Source organism: Biomphalaria glabrata, chromosome 3 (genome assembly GCF_947242115.1).
Source record: "Biomphalaria glabrata chromosome 3, xgBioGlab47.1, whole genome shotgun sequence".
NCBI classification, from domain to species: domain Eukaryota; kingdom Metazoa; phylum Mollusca; class Gastropoda; family Planorbidae; genus Biomphalaria; species Biomphalaria glabrata.
In genome coordinates, this window is record NC_074713.1 from 23788081 (window position 1) to 23807923 (window position 19843).

Consider the following 19843-nt stretch of genomic DNA (forward strand, 5'->3'; position numbering starts at 1 on the left):
TGAAATCAAATTTCTCACATAGCAGTTTTGAGTTTTAAGATCCAAATGCGATGGACGAGCGATGGACAGTAAAAAAAACAACACAAAAAATAAGCAAACTATATTGAAAAAAACACTTTTTGAAAAACAAAGCTTCTATAAAGTAGAGACTCACACTGATGGGGCATTGTTCTCAATACTGCCGGTAGGCAAAAGAGAAAGAAAAAATAAGTGCAATTTTTTTGTTATCAAAGTATGTTTATCAAGTACATGTCATTGAACAACTGTCTGAAACAATGTGTCACCATTACCTTCATAAAACTTCATTTGAGTGAGGTCCTGAGGAGTGAGGTCCTGAGGAGTGAGGTCCTGAGCGGCGTGTCAAAGTCGTATGTGACAATCTTGTACATCTTATTATAAAGACAGATCGATGCCATCAAGAGTTTGTCGGAAGTAATAGATTATGGTGTTCATTGTCTTTGGTTTCTCTGTTGACAGAATTGATTCAAAACTTAAGTGCCCACGTCAGTAAATGAGCCGCACTCTTTTTTTCTCAACAAATGTCTTTGTAAGCGTGTGTGCGTGTATGCGTGTGTGCGCGTGTGTCTGCGACTAAAATAATGTTGACGTATACCCCCTCCCTCCCCACCACTCGGGTGAGTTGCAGCGTCCAGTCATGTACATAGTGTCCGCCCTCGATTATTGACATACATTTGTATCTGCCAACTATAGATCGATTTTTGTGGCGGGAATGTTAAGTACTCGAGTCAGGGCGTCAGGACAGCCATCTATTTGACAAGTCCACTTCAGTCCACTCGTTGAACCCTCTGGTACCTCACATTTATTTGGAGACGTCGCTAGCGTACGCTGCATAAACAAACAATTTATTTTTGTGAACTAATCTATTCGTTTTTCAAGTACTAGTCCTTTTTTTTCTTCTTCTTATAGACTAGGCGGAAGGAAAAGTTAAAAGTGCAGAAGTGACCAGGGAAGGTTCGATAACTACATGAGTTTGGGGACTCTTAAAAGAGTTGCGGTTATTTTTACAAAGCTTATATCAACTCACTGGTAAAATGTGTACACATTATTTCTCCGACACCCAATCTCGAAGACATTTGGACTATTATTTCTGTTACATGCTAACACAAGAATCAATAGAAAAAAAAATTAGTTAATTAATTATTGGTAATTAATTATTCTGTTTGGTATCTCGAAAAAAGTGAACGAAATTGCACTTGACTGAAGTGGATAAGATGAATTAGTCCCCTTTATAGGTCGCCACTCTAAATTGAAACAACAATATATAACTATACAATCTTCTCTAGTCTTAAATACCTCACTAGCGGAGTGGTTAGCATGTCTAATCAAGGAGGCGTAAGCCTCGAGTTTGAATTCAGGTCGTGCCAATTTGTTCTGTAAATGCTTTTAAAAACCACTTACGGTAAAACCCACCCAGATATTCATTTCTTTTTTCTCTGTCTCCACCCACCATTTTAGTAAACTGGTCCAGATAACTGGTAGTATCATAGCGTATTGAGAAAGCTAAAAGTATGAAAAAGTGCTACACAAAAAAAAAAGGTAAAAATATTATTCAACACAAAGATTTATTGTTGTTGGTCTAGATTTACTGCAAAAATTAGTTTCATGACTGATCAAAACTAATTAATACCTCTACACTTTGTATAAGCCTTGTGGGTTTTTTTTAATCAAATAATTATTGGTTTTTCTTGTTCCTCTCATTATGTTTCAATTAGAGTAACAAAACAAAAACAAAACAAAAACAAAACGAACGACCCTGGGGTTAAAACACTAGGATTCTTACTCCTTTTTAAACCAATTGTATTCTAAACTTCTGCAGCTAATTAAAGATTTAAATTTTTAATTTTTGGTACAATTTCTTTTCCAGAGCCTGGACATTCCTCTGGGCGATTTGCTAAATGTGTTGATATCATTTAGACTTCATTCACGTTTGTACGTTTGATTTAGTTGAAGTATTAATGTGAATGAAATCTAAATGATTGGAATCAACTGTTCATCATTAATTTTGACTGCAATTATAAATTTGCTGATACCACGAAGAGAAAAGTGACAGTGTTCCTATCTTAATGGCAGAATACAAGTCGGGAAATACCAACACCTTGCATACTTTTTATACTTTAGACATCATGAGCTTCTATGCTTAGTACTCATTCTTCTTATCTTGAAAACAGATATTTCTATTTGAAAATGATGAAGCAAGAAGATATTATTATATAGAACTAGACATATGTTACCCGCGACCCGCGGGTCTTTATTTGCGCATTACTTTCGATATAGTCACTGAGAGTGTTTTGTAAGCAATTAAACGAAATAATAATGTAATAGGTAAAGCGAATGTGTCAATGTAAAAATAGTGTGAATAATGCTATCAAATCAAAATAGCTAATAGGCTTAAATCCATTTTTATTTAAATTAAAACATTTGCTTTTGAATAATCTAGTGGATTGGATTTAAATGTATGTTAAACGTAGCTAATGATCCTTTCACGTTATTTCAGTTTCGCTACGAAAATAAAATTAGTTTTGCGAAAATGGTTTACCCAAAGTCGATACATTCTTATCTATTAAAAACGAAAAGAGCGATAGCTTTGTTAAATGAATGGGATTATAAAGTGAATAATTAAACGAAATAATGTTTAGTACGCGATTCATTACTGAATTGTCTAATGAAAGAAATGATCAAAATATGAAATGAATGGACTTTAATTAATATGTTTATGTGTTAAAGTATAAAACTATCTGTGCGAAGAGAAGTTTTATCATCTTAGAGTTGAATTAGAGTTTTAGATCTAGGGATGGGATTATAAAGTAAACAATTAAACGAATTAATATTTAGTACGCGATTCATTACGGAATTGTCTAATGAAAGAATGTTCGTCAGGAAATCTGTAGTCACAGATATAAGGAACTAATTAATGTAAAAAATGCTTTTGAAACACACAATTGAAGGTTAATTTTATTATATAATGAAATCAATGGATCTTCTTTTGTATTTTCATGTGTCAAAGTAAAAAACTATCTGCGCAAAGTGTATTTCTTAAAATTAGATCTAGGTCTAAATCCTTTCTATCTTTTCTCATGTCAACATTGTAGACATGGCCTAGATCCATAAAATACTATAGCTGTAATAGAGTCGGACAACTTTATTTTTTTTGAGGGTCTTAAGTTTGTTTTAGGGCTACAATACATACACTACGGTCTAAGTTGGTACCCAAGGAACATTCCTGCCTAGTTTTATCAAGATTGGTCAAGCGGTTTTGATGTCTATAAGTAACATACATACATACATACATACATACATACATACCCCTCACATTCTACTTTATAATATAGATAATCCTCGATTAATACGCATTCAAAAGGGTAGTAACTCGAATTTTGTTTCCAAAAGGCACAAGACCGTTGTTATTACTGGAGGACTTCAGTTGCGTTTAAAAGTAATGATGTAATGGAGATATGTAAAAACAAAAAGTAAAGCTCCCCTTTCAGACCTTGCGATCTATGGGGCAGATGATGTTAAGGTCATCTGTTGCTTTGGCCAATGGTTAACGAGCAGGGTGTTATGTGGCCAGCACAACGACCAACCGCCTTTACTTTCTCCAACTAAAGTCAGGTTGACTCAGGGGCGCCCTAAAAATCCAGAAATTCAAAATCCCAGTCTTCACCGGGAATCGAACCCAGGACCTCATGTTCGGAAGCCAAGCGCTTAACCATTCGACTACCGAGATATGAATGGAACATTTTTCATCACGTTGCAGATTAATTCCTGAAATGATTTCTTAATATTGAAATCGACTTCATTGGACATTTTCATACACAGTAATTTATTTTAATTTTTAAATAATTTATTTTTTTTTGGTGTATCCGGTGTATATGAAAAAAAAAAGTGTTGCTAGGTCACGTGCAGTACTCGATGTGCACTTTTATGTACTTCCGAATCAAATTGTCTTAGCTCTTCCGTTTGCAACATAATAATTAATGATCACAAGATAAAACCTAAAGAAATGATCTGAACGTTTCACACAGTTATGCAAACCCAATTGTGACCTGCATATTTTTCCACATCTGATGGTGACAAAGCTGTTGTTCGCCAGGGGTTCATTTAAATTTTCTTTAAGTCTGCTGCGTCTGTCTTCTACGAGTGCCTTCCACTTACCGTCGAAAGGGTGTTTCTCGGCCTTCTTGAGAACTCTCCAACTGTCTCTTTCGGAAGTCGTCTGCTGCCTGCTACTTTCCTCTATGTCAGTAAGGGCAAAATGGCGCCTGAGTGGATCTTTATAACGCTTACGGGAGGGGAGGAAGCTGTTACGCCTTTGGCCCTACAACCGTCCCCCATGCGGGATAAGTGTCGGACCCAGCTTTGCAATTGTTGTGGGCTAATCTAATCTGACTTCGACTATGTATCAATTATTACTTGACATTAGCCACAGAAGTTGAATATAGTTGATAACAACATTCAGTTCTATAAAATGATACTTTATTAACCACTGGGAAATCCGTCCAGTCTTCCTAAAACGTCGCTATATCTAATTACTATTCAATTACTATTCAAAACACAGCCTACTTCTAACATAACGCCATGTTGGTCTCTTGTTCGCCTAAGTCTACTACGTCATTAGTCTTGTCTTACTACGTCATTACTTTTACCGTCGCTAAAACTATACACCATATATTTAACTAACAAAACTAACCCATCTCTAAACTAGTACATTACACAATCGAATGGTAAGTATTGCTTCTATGCTGTCCACACCAGCCGCCAGAAGAACATGGTTATTTGTAAAGTAGTCTCGCCTTCATGTATCCTTTACCTTTTACCTTTACCTTTACCTATCCCTTAGTCTGTTGGACCGTTGGGGCACCAGGCAAGATTTGTCGACCGTCTTTCTCCATTCCTCCCTTTTTTTTGCCTTGTTCAGAACCTCTCTCAATGGCAGGCCTGTCCATTCTTTAATGTTGTCCTCCCATCGCTTTTTCTGTCTGCCTCTTCTTCTTTTCCCTGGCACTGTTCCCTGAAGAAAGGTCTTTGCGAGCACCGTAGATCTCGTAATGTGGCCAAAGGTTTTTAGCTTTCGTTTTTTCACAATAGTAAGCAGGTCGTCATGAGCTCCGATCGCTACAGTAACAGTAACAGTATTATAGCGTTCGGGGAGCCTTAGATGCCCAGGTCTCAGAACGATACCAAAGTGTGGTGAGAACAAAATCCTAGTAGACACTGACTTGTGTAGGCACCTGGAGCACTTTATTCAGCTACCCTCTCGCTTGTAGGCGTCCAACGGCGCTACTTGCCACAGCACTCACTCATCCTTTAGTTACGACGTTGCCAACATTATTACTATTATTATAAACAATAAAAACATCACAGCCATTTTATTTCAACGAATGGCTTTCTTTCATTGAACCAACTGATTTCTTGTGTGTAATAAATTAGTCGCCAATGCTCTGTGATAAGTTATTTACAAATATCTCATTCTTCTCGCGGGTTAAACATAGTTAATATAGAGGGATTGTATAGATTGCAATGCTATTTATTACAGTGGCCCCTTGCATTTCGCGGGTCCGACTTTTGTGGAAGGGCTAAACCACGTATTTTCCAGAAATATTAACCACGAGTTCTCTTGCAGGCGCCCGATGCATATGCACAGTCAAGAAAAAAACAACTGAATACGTCATCGCCAAACTTTTCGGAATCAGATTTACCGAAATAGCCGTTTAGCACATCATCTGGTTTCAAATAAGAAATCCTTCTTACATACCTGCCAGCTTTTGTCCTACTGTATGGCACTTTTAAAAATGACTGAACATTTAATGGGAGTTTTAAATGAAAACAGCTTACAAAGGTTATTCAATGAAAAGGTAATTTGTTATTTGCGGGTTGAAAATCTTACAGGATGTCCTGCTGTTCATATCCAACAAAATACTGTACGTATATGAAATTAAATGCCACCTCTCTACTTTGAGGACCTTTGACTGTCTCGGGAGGTATTAGAACGTATCCTCCACAAAAGTTAAGAGATCACTGAGTCCAATAGAGAGATTTCTATGATAGATAGAAATGACATTCTTAATCATTTTTATACTCTGCTGAATTACTCTACAACGGCCACTCCAGCTTCATGCTAGATCTAAAAGCCCAATGTCACTTAGTGACGTCATAACTATTTCTGGTGCTGTCTACGTCACAACTACAGAGGTTGGGGACAAAATCGACAAAACACACATACCTTTTCATTTGATCCGAAATTGAAAAAAATACGTTGACTCTGTTATGAAATAAATTGACTATGTCAGTATATATTTATACCTTATCGCAGTATATATTTATACCTTATCGCAGTATATATTTATACCTTATCGCAGTATATATTTATACCTTATCGCAGTATATATTTATACCTTATCGCAGTATATATTTATACCTTATCGTAGTATATATTTATACCTTATCGCAGTATATATTTATACCTTATCGCAGTATATATTTATACCTTATCGCAGTTTATATTAAGCTGGACTACCGTCTCGATTGGCCAAGGTTCGTACCCTGCCCTCTGCCATCTCCTGCCGTCCTGAGAAAGGTTTGAGCTAATAAGTTGATTATCTTCAGCTCTGAAGGAACATCCGAAACATGTCAACTATTGTACAAACAAAACATGTACAAACATAGAATACGTGTTTACTTTCTCTTTTACTATTTTGTCCATGTTCTTTATTCTCTTTCCTTGGAAAACCAAACAAGCAATTTTTTTTTAAAACTTTTTTTTAAAGCTTATCAGAGGGGAAGAGCTCCACCCTTACAACTATATCTATCAATTATGTTGATGTTTTATTCGATATAGAAAAATTAATTAACAATTGACTAATTGTTTTTTTTTCGTGTTTGTTAGGTACAATAAATAATTATTAAAGTATCGGATTGATCGGAGAATGCGTGAGGGAGAAATAGCGTGAACATTTTTAGCCATATCTCTGAATAATAAAGGATTAATTTCCCATATTGGTATCAAATAAAATAGTTATTTACCAGCAATTAATTGACTGATTAGCTTTTTTTTGTATTGATTCATGTCTTGTCAACTAAATGAGCAACGTTCAAACTTGATCCGAGAATGAATGACGGAGAAATAACGTGTATACACATTTTACCAGACAGACAGACAGACAGAGTGAGTTGATAGAAGCTTTGTAATAAAAGGTAGGCTATATAGGAATAAAACGTCTAAATAATGATGTACTGGCTGTACGAAATAAAGTGTTTCAGTATTTCTAACACAGTTCAAAATGGTCAAATCTTTCAACTTTTTTAAAAGTTTGACTTGAAAAAAACAACAACTACAAAATAGTTTATTAGAAAAATCAGACGTTTTAAAAGAAAATGTTTTCATTTTGTTTTTGTTTTATGGACGTCACATGATCACGTTGTCTGGGACGCCACTATGTCAAAGAGAGATAATCCCTGATACTAATTGCGTTCTGTCAATCCGCTTACATACCGGATGCTCTCCCCCTTTCCCATTCTCTCATGAATTATCCAAACGATAACTCGAACTAACACTTTTGGAGATCGTCCCTGGGGATGTCTTGAGCCTCTGCCTCGAGGGACATATGGGGCAACATCAATAGGATGTTAGTCTCAGCTTGCCCCTGGGTAACAGCATCGTGTCTCACTGGGTGTGCTCCTCCTCTGTTTGATCCCACCTTGTACAGCCACCTTTTAAATTCCTTCCTTCTTTTGGTCTTTCTCTGGTTACCACTTAACTACAGTCCTGTTATCGTTTGTGTGTAATTGAAGTATTAAGTCTCAGTGGATACAATTTCAATGTAAGAAAAGAAATGTTGAACCAAAAGACGTGACAGACAAGATTCACGGTATCTGTATCCGCTCACGATAATTTATCCTGGCCCTGAGCAAGGTGGCTAGACAGGTGGTCAGAGGCTGTCAAAGAGTCGACTGTGAGTCTCCATTATGTTAGGAGAAGATGCCATTCTAAATATATATTGTGCATCGCTGTTATGGAGCTTGGAGTGCGAAGGGGGGGGGGTGAAAGAGTGGGAGTGTATGAGTGGGAGACAGGAAAAGTAGGAGAGACTTAGAGACAAACAAAATTTGGGCATTAAGGGAGTGAGAAGAAAAGAAAGAGAAAGAGAGTAAGAGAGAAAGTAAGAGGAGTTAGAGAAAGAGGGAGTGTAAGGGAAAGAGAAGGATTTGGGGAGTCAGGGGATGTGGGCGAAACAAGGAGAGAAAAAAAGAGGGAGTAAGGGAGAAAGAGAGGGACATGAGAGACGTTAAAGAGGAAGAGAATGCTTGAGGAGATAAAAAAAGTGTGTGTGAGAGAGAGAGAGAGAGATGGAATGAGAGATTGAGTGAAAATGTTAGCATGAAGGAATGAGAAAGAAAGATAGAGAGAAAAAAAATATAGGATTAAGAGAATGGGGCAGAGAGGTTGGGAACTAATGAATTACAGAGACACAGAGAGAAAGAGAGAGAGAGAGAGAGAGAGAGAGAGTACATGAGATGGTGGCTTATCCAATTCTATTCCCATTGTTTATCCTGCAACCATAGTGCAGCAACACTAGCTGACTCCTGTCCCTGAGTAGAAATGTCAGTTAGGCCTCACCCCCCGACTTGTCATTTGTCATTGTGACCAGCAGTATTGGAGTTCAACTTGACATCTGCACGTCATTGAAACCTATTCACACGTGAATGTCATCAAAATTGAACTTTTTTCTTGTATTTGTTCATTTCTACCTCCACAATGTCCTATTGATTATATTTCCTATTTGACTTTGTTCAAAGACATGCACACTGGACCAAAGGTTTGCAGTCTCTTGCTATGTAATGGGATTTAAAAACAATATTTCAATAAGTGTGTCTTATTTCTCTTTCTTTGTGTCTCTCTCCATCGTTCTCTCTCTCTCTCTCTCTCCCTCCCCCATCCGTCCCTCTCTCTCTCTCTCTCCTTCAGTTTGTCTATTTTATGGGCGCTCCGGGAGAGGGGGGGTTAGTGCCATTTAGTGACTGTTTTGCTTTGATTTTGTTTATTTTAGGTGAGATTTTAATGTTATACCATCACTTGCCCCAGCGCAGCCAATGAGTTTAAAATCCCCCTCCAGTTGTTTTTTTTTAAAGTTATTTTCTTGTTTTTTTCTTGTTTCACGCTAAAAACAATTGTAACACTTACTTCAACATTAGTTTACAGTCCAGAGATTTATTTAGAAGAAACATCCTTGATCCTCCTACAGTTTTCAACTACAAAATCCTTTTTTTTTTTCTTTTTTTTTTTTAAACTTTGTCCAGATTTAACCCAATTACTATTCAGATTCTCTCTTTCTCTTTCTCTCTCACTCTCTCTTTCTGTCTGTTTGTCTCTCTCTCTCTCTCTCTCTCTCTCTCAGACTTGTAAGCTGGACCGTGAAACTCTCGTTCATATATTATAATGCCGCCCATTTTACGACATAATGTGGCAAGGGAAGTGCAAACAACTGAGGGACAAAAACCACAACCACGACTTGAAATCAAGACGTCAGGCCTGGGAGTTATCTCCACTGTTGGAAGGGAGATTGCAAAGCTGATTTCAATTCTAAAAAAAAAAGAATGTTTTTAAATGTATACACTTTTTTAAAAAATTCTTTTAGTTTTTATCATTTTTTTCCCTTCGTTTTGCGTTGTTTTGTTTTTTTTAATCGTATTTTATGTTTTTGTGTCTTGATAAACTGCTTATGTTTCAATTTCTTTTGTCATTGTTCTTAGTGTGAAGTCCCGACCTAGTCTTAAGAAATCATTATCCATTTCAATTTTGCAGAAGATCTCTGTTGCCCTGCTCGTTTTGTATAAATATGTCTTCACTCCCCTGAATATATTTAGTCCAAAACTTATCTTAACTCACTCGTCTGTCTGGTACGAATTATGTTCACGTCATTTCTCCCACTTCCTAGTCTCGGATCAAGTTGAAACTTTACACGATTATTTAATGACCCTAAAAAAGCATGAATCGCTCAAAAATTTAAAAATTAATTAATAAATTAGTAGTTTGTTTGGCGTAGAAAAAGTGAAATAAATCTTACAGCATTAAGAGATATGCCTGTCAATGTGCAAAGCTTAATTGTGTGATAAGCATTTTTATAGAGTAGATTGTTTATTTATTTTTATATATTTCATTATTCTATTTGTAACATAATCACTACTGCTGCTAATTGACGTCATTTTCTAAAACTATTCTCCGCTTTAAGTCATAACTACTAAGTTATGTGGGAGTTTAAGATTATTACACTACACATTATCAAACAATGTCATCACATGGGATTAATCTGTTTAGTCTGTAATAATCTGTCTCAATTTGTATAATTAGATTAATCGTTATAAACTGTAATAATGTGTTTAAATCTGTATGATAAGATTATTCTGTATAATCAGAATTGAAGTCATTGGTTAAAATGCATGACTAGATTGACCTAGAAACACGCGTAGGACGTAATCATCTTCTTTTTGGAAGTAGTTTCTGTATTTTAAAAGATAATATATAATCTGAAATAATCTGTATTAATCTGTATAATTAGCTAGAAACATGTTACAAGCGTGAAGAGCTTTGACATTGTTTTCTCTCCGTTCCACCAACGGTACATTTTAATCCCCTCAATTAGACTATGTTTTGTGTTTGGTATTAGGTGCTATCTACGGGTTTCTGGTAGCCCTTTAATTCTAGTGTAGTCACCCAGGCCAAGGCCATCTTAACTGCTACGTTGGTCGTGGTCAAGACGACCTACTAATGGACAAATCAATGTTTACCCGAGATTTGTTTTCCATTCCCCCTCTGGATTCCAAGACTAAATAGAGCTCTAGAACATATGGAACGTGAATCTCAGAAACATGAGACTGTCTTTTGATGACCTGTTGACATTGACCCAGAAATGGTCTTGACACATCTGGGTTTTCTCAATAATAATTGGACCGAAGTCATTTTGAGGTCAACTTTCACCCCCCCCCAACCCCGTCTTTTTCTCTTGAGGTAAGAGTGTTGGCTTTTTTCTTCCAGCTCAAGAAATGAAACGTTTGTGTATTTGTTGTCTGTCTGTTGTCTGTCTGTTGTCTATCTGTTGTCTGTCTGTCTGTCTCTATGTTTTGCTGAATCGATTGCTTTCAGTTGAACTTCTACAGATACAAAATGTCGCTCGCTGACAGGGAGGTAGTGGTAGGTTCACTTAGTGAGAGTCAGGACTTCTAATACTGAAGATTTGTTTCTTCAGCTTCATATTTAGCATTTCTTTCTTTACAATGCGGCCTACGTGCGCTCATGGCATTCATTAGGGAACAGAAAAGACATTGGTCTTCGGGCTGACAACATATCACCCTGGTTGAATAGAGGTATGGATCAAATACAATTCAAATTATTAATCTTTTTCACGCGATCTCCGCACCAAATGTTCAATCTCCTGAAAATAACGTTCATGAACAAAAAAAAGTTCAGCGGGATTTTGGTTTTTTTTTGTTTTGTTTTTTTACAATAATAATTATAACTTTTATAAAGCGTTACTTTCATGCTTATAACATGCTCTGAGCGCTTAGGTTCAATCTCATTTGTGGACCAGTTGGGGGGGGGGGGGTGAGGAGGTATCTGGGAAAAGGTTTTCCGTGCTGCCTTTAGGCGCTCAGAAAACACAATTCTGCTCGGGTGTCCAACCTCGAGCCCCTTTCATAGGTAGCCAAGACACTCCAAGTTCAAGACTCTCGACCGCGTTACCCACAATACCTCTATGTAACTCGTAACTTTGTGGAACCTTCTGTGTAGGTGGGTGGGGCCTGGATATGGATCTAAAAAAATGGCTATAAGGATTTGAACAGAAACTGAACACACAAATTGAACAAACGGACATAGAGACTAAACATAGATGCTAAACATAGAAATTGAGACAAACTGAACACACAAACTGAACACACTAACTGAACTATAAAACTGAAAATAGAAAAAAAAAAAGAATTGAAAAATGACAAAAGTGACATAGAATTTAGACACGGACACTAAACACAGAAACTGAGTGCGGAAACAAATTAAAATAAAAATCTAGAAAATTTCACAGACATAGAACACCGAAACTGATCACAAAAACTGACCACAGAAACGGAAACAAAAACTAATAACAGAAACTGATCACAAAAACTGACCACGAAACTAATTACAAAAACTAAACACAGAAACTGACCATAGAAACTAACCACAGAAACTGATCACAAAAACTGACCACATACATTAAACAAACATAGAAACTGGGCCTCTCTACGAAAAGACGAATTAATATTTTCTTTATAAATTGATGCATTAATCTCGTTAGCCGCTGTCACACCCCGCATTCCCTACTCAAAAAAAACAAACAAAAAAAAAAACAACAACAAACAAACAAAAAACAAAACTCTGTGTGTACTCATGGGATCATGTTCTTATGTGTGTGTGTGTTTTCTAGAGGTATGTGTGTACATGGGTGGTCGTAATAAGGATAAGATAAATTGCAGTTGGCATTAATGCCTGACCATTATCTGGAACAAGCTAAATTCTATAAACATGGAGTGGAACTCACGGAATCAGTTCTCTTAATCTTATTAGCGTCGCATTCTTAGCATAGAACGTGGTGTGGCGGACATTAGTTGGGGAAAGGTAAAGGCAATAGGTCGTTGTGTTAACCACATGACACCCTCGTTAACCGTGGACCACAGAGACAAGTGATCTTTCTATCATCTGCCCCCATAGATCACTAGGTCTGAAAGGATCACGTTATTATCACACGTGATTTTTAGTGATTTTTAGTCCACATGTAAACGCCACTGCTGCGTGTATGAAAGTTAACAGTAAATTGGGTTTGTTACCTCCCTTTAGAAACATGTCGTTATTTTAAAGTCAGCCAAAACTATTTTCTTCAAATTGTGCCTTCACTTTTCGGCTTGATAACTTATTTAATGAACACCTGGCCATCGTGTCTACATGCTAATGTTTAGGTCTCTGACCATCGTGTCTACATGCTAATGTTTAGGTCTCTGGCCATCGTGTCTACATGCTAATGTTTAGGTCTCTGGCCATCGTGTCTACATGCTAATGTTTAGGTCTCTGACCATCGTGTCTACATGCTAATGTTTAGGTCTCTGACCATCTTGTCTACAAACTAATGTTTAGGTCTCTGACCATCGTGTCTACAAACTAATGTTTAGGTCTCTGACCATCGTGTCTACATGCTAATGTTTAGGTCTCTGACCATCGTGTCTACATGCTAATGTTTAGGTCTCTGACCATCTTGTCTACAAACTAATGTTTAGGTCTCTGACCATCGTGTCTACAAACTAATGTTTAGGTCTCTGACCATCGTGTCTACATGCTAATGTTTAGGTCTCTGACCATCGTGTCTACATGCTAATGTTTAGGTCTCTGACCATCACGTCTACATGCTAATGTTTAGGTCTCTGGCCATCGTGTCTACATGCTAATGTTTAGGTCTCTGGCCATCGTGTCTACATGCTAATGTTTAGGTCTCTGACCATCGTGTCTACATGCTAATGTTTAGGTCTCTGACCATCTTGTCTACAAACTAATGTTTAGGTCTCTGACCATCGTGTCTACAAACTAATGTTTAGGTCTCTGACCATCGTGTCTACATGCTAATGTTTAGGTCTCTGACCATCGTGTCTACATGCTAATGTTTAGGTCTCTGACCATCTTGTCTACAAACTAATGTTTAGGTCTCTGACCATCGTGTCTACAAACTAATGTTTAGGTCTCTGACCATCGTGTCTACATGCTAATGTTTAGGTCTCTGACCATCGTGTCTACATGCTAATGTTTAGGTCTCTGACCATCACGTCTACATGCTAATGTTTAGGTCTCTGGCCATCGTGTCTACATGCTAATGTTTAGGTCTCTGGCCATCGTGTCTACATGCTAATGTTTAGGTCTCTGACCATCGTGTCTACATGCTAATGTTTAGGTCTCTGGCCCTCGTGTCTACATGCTAATGTTTAGGTCTCTGGCCATCGTGTCTACATGCTAATGTTTAGGTCTCTGGCCATCGTGTCTACATGCTAATGTTTAGGTCTCTGGCCATCGTGTCTACATGCTAATGTTTAGGTCTCTGGCCATCGTGTCTACATGCTAATGTTTATGTCTCTGGCCATCGTGTCTACATGCTAATGTTTAGGTCTCTGACCATCGTGTCTACATGCTAATGTTTAGGTCTCTGACCATCGTGTCTACATGCTAATGTTTTATTCTCTGGCCATCGTGTCTACATGCTAATGTTTAGGTCTCTGGCCATCGTGTCTACATGCTAATGTTTAGGTCTCTGGCCATCGTGTCTACATGCTTATGTTTAGGTCTCTGGCCATCGTGTCTACATGCTAATGTTTAGGTCTCTGGCCATCGTGTCTACATGCTAATGTTTAGGTCTCTGGCCATTGTGTCTACATGCTAATGTTTAGGTACCTGGCCATCGTGTCTACATGCTAATGTTTAGGTCTCTGACCATCGTGTCTACATGCTAATGTTTAGGTCTCTGACCATCGTTTCTACATGCTAAAGTTTAGGTCTCTGGCCATCGTGTCTACATGCTAATGTTTAGTTCTCTGGCCATCGTGTCTACATGCTAATGTTTAGGTTTCTGGCCATCGTGTCTACATGCTAATGTTTAGGTCTCTGGCCATCGTGTCTACATTCTAATGTTTAGGTCTCTGGCCATCGTGTCTACATGCTAATGTTTAGGTCTCTGACCATCGTGTCTACAAACTAATGTTTAGGTCTCTGACCATCGTGTCTACAAACTAATGTTTAGGTCTCTGACCATCGTGTCTACATGCTAATGTTTAGGTCTCTGACCATCGTGTCTACATGCTAATGTTTAGGTCTCTGACCATCGTGTCTACATGCTAATGTTTAGGTCTCTGACCATCGTGTCTACATGCTAATGTTTAGGTCTCTGGCCATCGTGTCTACATGCTAATGTTTAGGTCTCTGGCCATCGTGTCTACATGCTAATGTTTAGGTCTCTGACCATCGTGTCTACATGCTAATGTTTAGGTCTCTGACCATCGTGTCTACATGCTAATGTTTAGGTCTCTGGCCATCGTGTCTACATGCTAATGTTTAGGTCTCTGGCCATCGTGTCTACATGCTAATGTTTAGGTCTCTGGCCATCGTGTCTACATGCTAATGTTTAGGTACCTGGCCATCGTGTCTACATGCTAATGTTTAGGTCTCTGACCATCGTGTCTACATTCTAATGTTTAGGTCTCTGAACATCGTGTCTACATGTTAATGTTTATGTCTCTGACCATCGTGTCTACATGCTAATGTTTAGGTCTCTGACCATCGTGTCTAGAAACTAATGTTTAGGTCTCTGACCATCGTGTCTACAAACTAATGTTTAGGTCTCTGACCATCGTGTCTACAAACTAATGTTTAGGTCTCTGACCATCGTGTCTAGAAACTAATGTTTAGATCTCTGACCATCGTGTCTACAAACTAATGTTTAGGTCTCTGACCATCGTGTCTAGAAACTAATGTTTAGGTCTCTGATAATCGTGTCTACAAACTAATGTTTAGGTCTCTGACCATCGTGTCTACAAACTAATGTTTAGGTCTCTGACCATCGTGTCTACAAACTAATGTTTAGGTCTCTGACCATCGTGTGTACAAACTAATATTTAGGTCTCTGACCATCGTGACTAGAAACTAATGTTTAGGTCTCTGACCATCGTGTCTACATGCTAATGTTTAGGTCTCTGACCATCGTGTCTACATGCTAATGTTTAGGTCTCTGACCATCGTGTCTACAAACTAATGTTTAGGTCTCTGACCATCGTGTCTACAAACTAATGTTAATGTCTCTGACCATCGTTTCTACAAACTAATGTTTAGGTCTCTGACCATCGTGTCTACAAACTAATGTTTAGGTCTCTGACCATCGTGTCTACAAACTAATGTATATGTCTCTGACCATCGTGTCTAGAAACTAATGTTTAGGTCTCTGGCCATCGTGTCTACATGCTAATGTTTAGGTCTCTGGCCATCGTGTCTACATGCTAATGTTTAGGTCTCTGACCATCGTGTCTACAAACTAATGTTTAGGTCTCTGACCATCGTGTCTACATGCTAATGTTAAAGTCTCTAATCATCGTTTCTACAAACTAATGTCTAGGTCTCTGACCATCGTGTCTACAAGCTTATGTTTAGGTCTCTGACCATTTTGGCTACAAATTATTGCATTTTTTTTATCTATTACGAAGTCATAAAGTCCTTCTCCAATTGGTCCAATAATTGGGCCAAAAATATGTTCATGTATTTCTAAATGAGCTTCACACACTGGCGAATCCGGAAAAGGGGGGGGGGGGGCGATAGGGGTTATCTTCGGGGGGGGGGGGCGTATTTTAGTTAGAAATCACACACTTTGTATACGAATTTATTATTTATGTTAATAATATTTACTAATTATTTGTATTTCAACCTTTTTTTTAAATTATTTTACCACCCCCCTCTAGTATGTTTGCCGTTTTGGTGGGATGGGGAGGTGGTGATGGCATCAATCCCGCCCACCCTCACCATAAACTTTGGTGGGGGGGGCGGTCCAATTTATTTGTAGAAATCACAGCTTATCTATATAATTAAAACCTAAAACCTTTGAGTGTGTGTTGGGGGGGGGGCGGTCCTGCTTTTATTTAGAAATCATAGTTTGTGAACAAAATTATTTGAATTAATATTGTAATAACTTAAGTGAGGCAACTCAACAAAGACATAGACGTTTATTTACACGCAGACATGACAAACACAAAGGACATCTGCCTTGAGTACAGCATCTCCATCTCAGCTCTAGACTTGGGCGGAAATCGTTCTACTTTATAATGTCTTTCATCTACCTTGTTCCACATCATGTTCCTCATCATGTTCCTAATCATGTTCATTTGTTCATTAAATGCATCCCTATAGTCCTGGTACTCGCCAATGACCTCAACAATCCCAGGTTCAATTTCAAATTGGTAAGTTTCCGGATCTTATTCTTCACCGACCAAGGCTTGCAAGAGACGAGCCGTGAGCGTTTCCCTGCTACCAACGGGTTTTAAACCTCGATACCGAAGCTCTTGTCTTAGCTCTTTAATTAAGAGTTGATGTAACAACTTCAAATATGCCATTGTTATCAAAGCCTACCTTAATGTGTAAGCACATAAACACTTTTACACAAAATTAGATTCTACACCAGTTTTGTCTCATACCAAACAAAATCAGTATTACTAGTGCTTCTGTTACATGTGAAGCCACTAGCGGATCCAAAACTTTGGAATGGGAGGAGGGTTTCCAAACCCTAACCATAACGCCCAGTAAACCCTAACCCTAAGTATAAACGCTCGTATAATATATATATATATATAAATATATATATATATATATATATATATATATATATATATATATATATATATATATATATATATATATATATATATATATATAGGCCTATATATTAGAATTAAAAAATAAAGCAGTATTTTTCAACCTTCGGCAAAAAAAAAAAAAGAAAACACAAAATATGTTGAGGCCTTTCTCTTAACAGTTAGGGGATCTGGGGGAGCGCTGGAATATCCCCGACGCCAAAATCGTTTTCTTGCATTCTTCACTGCAGAAATGCATTCTCCTGACATCTACAGCTCAGTATTCATCCTATTGAAAAAGGACCTTTTGAATGATTTTCTTACTTGAAAAATATTCTAATATGAATTTACAGGCCCTTACTACATTGCTAATACAACCGATTTGTTCCTTGAAAAGATAAGATACCCCACATTGTTAGATTAAAACTTTGAGGATCGCTGCAGAAATAAAATATTCGAAAAATACATTTTAAAAAAAAAGCTCATGTGTAAGTGATACATTTTGTTCAATAGGCATGTTTGTTACTTTGTTTTGTTACAGAACTATAATTCAAAACTCTAAACAAAAAATTTTGGAAGTGGGAGGAGAAATTAAGTGGACCAATTAGACTCTAGTGTATATTGTCAGTTATACAATAGAAAAGTATCAGTATGAGGAAAAGTTGGAAAAAGGTGACTAGGAAAATAAGATTTGGGTTCAAAACTCTTCTCAGTTGTTATTGTATGTAAAAAAATATGTTGATGTTTTAATGTTAATATAAAGCTTGATATGACGTTTAGGATATTTTAAGAAAATTTTATTTTTTTAACAATTATTTTTACAAAATTGAAGTGTAGTGCAGGCCACAATTGGTCATTAGCCATGGGATCAGGCAATATAAAACCCCTACGCGCCACGCATTGCCATTTACTTTTAGAGTTCAGTAGGCCTTCTGCTATATGAAATATGGGGCCCCATATATAAGTCCAGATATTGTATTTAACTACTAAATATTTCTTATAGGCCCTAAGCTAGAGCTTAGTTGTATAGAAGTAAATCCGGCCATACCCCCATGGTTGTTACACCATCGGGTGTGGGCCCCTAAATGGACGTGGGCCCGGGTTCATTGAACCCCTTCGCGCCATGGATGCTACGCCATTTGTTCTCACAATTATGAAAACATAGAAATGACAATCGAATTGCTATTTTTTGTTGCTGATGTTTTGTCATCGGAGATCACTAAACAGTATTTAAAAAAGGTAATACTAATTTGATCCACTTTTTATTTGTCTTGTCCTATCGTAGTGGTACTTTTGCCAGAGCTGCATTGCCCATCAGGTCTATTGTTTCGTATTGAATATATGCTGGGGCTTTGTTTTCCTGTCCAACTTCAATACTCCTAGCACATTTCAGAGGTTTTTGTTTTAATATAATGGTGTTAACTTTCTTTAAAAGCTATGAACCAAGTTTCAACTAAACACCAAGCATTGGTTAGTGAAAGAAACAATTCAATGGATGTCCAAAATACGACCCGCGGGCAATATCCGGCCCGCAACGTGATTCCATCCGGCCCGCCGAAAGGTAGGCACAAAGTGTAGAAAATCCCTTTCCTTTATCCAAAAAAAAAATTTTGAAAAACGTATTTTTACCTACGTTAGGTGACTCACTTTTTCTCAAATGTATTGGTACCATGACCTTTAACATTTTTAAGTTTTATTGTGGAATTCACCAGGAAAAGTGAACGGATAAATTTGTTTGTTGTTTTTTTTCACAATAATAAGCCAACATATTTGTGTTATATTGAAATTGTGGTTGTTTCAAACAAACACTGCATACAAACGGCATTATTTTAAAAAATCATAGCATTCATGAAACATAGCGTTCTTCTTGGTTTGAGCCGTGAATATAAGATTGTTCAACTACGCCTAGAGCTCGGAGGATTTATCAGAATATTTACCTAAAAGACATAAGAAAATGAGTCGGTGGTAAAGATATCAACAATGTTGCTCACATTTTAAGTAGAGAAATGAAGCCTATTTCTGACGTGTAAAAAAGATAAATTTCACATATCCCATGAATCAATGCTAGTACTAGATCCACGTGTTTCTAATACAATAGTTTCAAGTCAAATTTATACTAGACATATGTTACCCGCGACCCTCGGGTCTTTATTTGCGCATTACTGTCGATATAGTCACTGAGAGTGTTTTGTAAACAATTAAATAATAATGTAATAAGTAAAGCGAATGTGTCAATGTAAAAATAGTGTGAATGAAGCTATCAAAAAAAAAAAAAAGCTAATAGGCTTAAATCCATTTTTTCAAATTAAAACATTTGCTTGTAGGCCTACATATATTTGATTAAAATTTGAGATGAATAGACTTAATTTTGTATGTTCATGTGTATAAAGTATAAAGTAGATCTTGAGGTAGACATAGATCTAAATCTACA

The 19843-nt window shown here is 37.2% G+C and overlaps 1 protein-coding gene across 1 annotated transcript in view; it reads left to right on the forward strand.

Annotated features, from left to right (window-relative positions):
• The window catches only part of LOC106059109 (uncharacterized), a 132189-nt gene that overhangs the window by 99295 nt on the left and 13051 nt on the right, over positions 1-19843 (forward strand). The window lies entirely within an intron of this gene.